This window comes from Danio aesculapii, chromosome 5, assembly GCF_903798145.1.
Source record: "Danio aesculapii chromosome 5, fDanAes4.1, whole genome shotgun sequence".
Lineage (NCBI taxonomy): Eukaryota > Metazoa > Chordata > Actinopteri > Cypriniformes > Danionidae > Danio > Danio aesculapii.
The window spans coordinates 71,699,676-71,702,175 of record NC_079439.1 but is presented as its reverse complement, the minus strand read 5'-3'; the positions used below and the strand labels follow the sequence as shown (position 1 = coordinate 71,702,175).

At 29.6% G+C, this 2,500-nt stretch overlaps 1 protein-coding gene across 3 annotated transcripts in view; it reads right to left on the bottom strand.

The window, feature by feature from the left end:
• Positions 1-2,500, bottom strand: part of znf618 (zinc finger protein 618) — a 65,585-nt gene that overhangs the window by 15,524 nt on the left and 47,561 nt on the right. The gene's annotated exons all lie outside the window — the stretch shown is intronic.

Sequence of the window (2,500 nt, the reverse complement as noted above, 5' to 3'; positions counted from 1 at the left end):
CTTAATTTCCTTTCAGATTCCCCATTCTCAAGCTTTTTTGATTTGTAATCTTAATTTAATTTAAGGTTTGAAATATTATTTGTCAATGGTAAAAATAAAAATGAAATAAATAAATATATATATAAAAAAATATATATATATAAAAATATATATAAAAAATATATATATATATATATGAAATATATAGTAAAATAAAATAATAAAAAAAATATATATAAAAATATATATATATATAAAATATATACTAAAATAAAATAAAAAAAATATATATATATATAAAAATATATATATACATATATATATAAAATATATATAAAAAAAAAAAAAATATATATATATATATATATATATATATATATATATATATATATATATATATATATATATATATATATATAATATATATATATAAAAAAAAAAATATATATATATATATATATATATAATATATATATATAAAAAAAAAAATATATATATATATATATATATATATATATATATATATATATATATATATATATATATATATATATATATATATATATATATATATATATATATATATATATATATATATATATATATATATATATAAAGAATAAATAAATAAAACTGTCAACACTGCTTTGAAAAAAAGATTAGATTCAACTTTATTGTCATTACACATGTACAAGTACAAGGCATTGTACAGTTTCGGTCTAACCAGCAGTGCAATAGCAGCAAGTGCAAGATATAGGTGTACAATGTTTTATGCAATTATCTCAGTTTTTTAATAATTATCTGCATTCAAGTGCTGATAAAACATGTAAAAAAATGTTTGTTTGTTTTTTTAAGGCTCTTTTAAATTTAGATTTATTCATTTATTCATATATATATATATAGAATATATGCTAATACATTCAAAGCAGCAAATATTCTGAGGGCCATCAAATTTAGTTAAAAATTATCAAAAATGCTGGCAGTGGCTGAAAAATAATAATTTAATAATAGGGATAGGGAAAGAGTTTGGGGAAAATATTTGTAAAAAGTTATAAACTTTTTTTTTTAAACCTTAATTCTTTAACCGTTGTTACGTTTACACAGCAACCGGTCTTAAAAGAGCATGTGGTAAACATTTACTATCATTATACTGTACTTAATAATTAATCCTCAAATCACATGCTTTCTGAACGGTTTCTGGATGGGGTGTTATGGATTGGGCGGGAATAGATGGATTGGGATGGGATGGATGGATTGGGATTGGGCGGGAATAGATGGATTGGGATGGGATGGATGGATTGGGATTGGGAGGGAATGGATGGATTGGGATGGGGTGGATGGATCAAATGGGAGGGAATGGGTGAATTGGGGATGGGTGGATTGGGGGGGAATGGATGGATTGGGATGGGGTGGATGGATTAGGATGGGATGGATCAATTGGGAGGGAATGGAATGGGATGAAATAGGATAGAATAGATGGATTGGGAGGGAATGGATGGATGGGGATAGGGTAGATGGATTGGGATGGGATGGATGGATTGGGATGGGTCAGGATAGATTGGGATGGTTTGGGATATAGGGATGATGGATAGGGATGGATGGATGGATTGATTCAGAGGGAGGGTTGGATTCAGAGGGAGGGATGGAATTCGGATTAGAAGGGATGGATGGTTTGATTAGGATGGATCGATAGATTGGGTTTGGATGGATGAATTGGGATGGAGGTATGATGGATTGGGAGAGATAGATGGATGGATGGATGGATGGATGGACTGATGGAAGGATAGACAAACGGATTGATAGATAGATAGATAGATAGATAGACAGACTGATATATCTACTCCAATGGTACACTACACTATGACTACACCAATATTAGAGATTAATGTCTGTCTGAAATATGTCCAATACGCATAAGATTAACTATGTCAACATCAAAAACATCCCTCATCCACAATTAATATTAACAATAATAATAATAATAATAATAATAATAATAACACACGATTCATTAGCAGTCATGCATTCATATCTCCCAGCGAAGCCATGAATCTCGAAACTCCTCATTTAGAATAATCAGTCATTTTGAAGCAAATTGAAATTTAATTCTGCTCGCATCGCCACAGTCTCTCTGACCCATTTCTATATTTTCACCATACTTTAAATAGCATTCAATGTCAAACTCCTCTGCATATCCTCAACGCAGGACTAAGAGATAAATGAGAGGAGAGACGAAGGACGAAGATAATAGGAGAGACTTTTTTTTTTCCTTTTCTTTTTTTTTTTACGCCCAACACCTCAGCAGACTCCAATAACAACCTGACACGCTTTATTGCAGACAGATTGGCTAGTTTCACAACACAAATGAGGATCTTGGGAAATTAAGTTTACTAGTAGTTTTCTTAAACAAGCTTCTATATTCTGCATGTGAAATAGGGCTGTGCAATATTACGTTTTAGCAATGTTTGTATAATGTAGAGCAGTGTTTCCCAACCCTGTTCCTGAAGGCACAGCACACGTT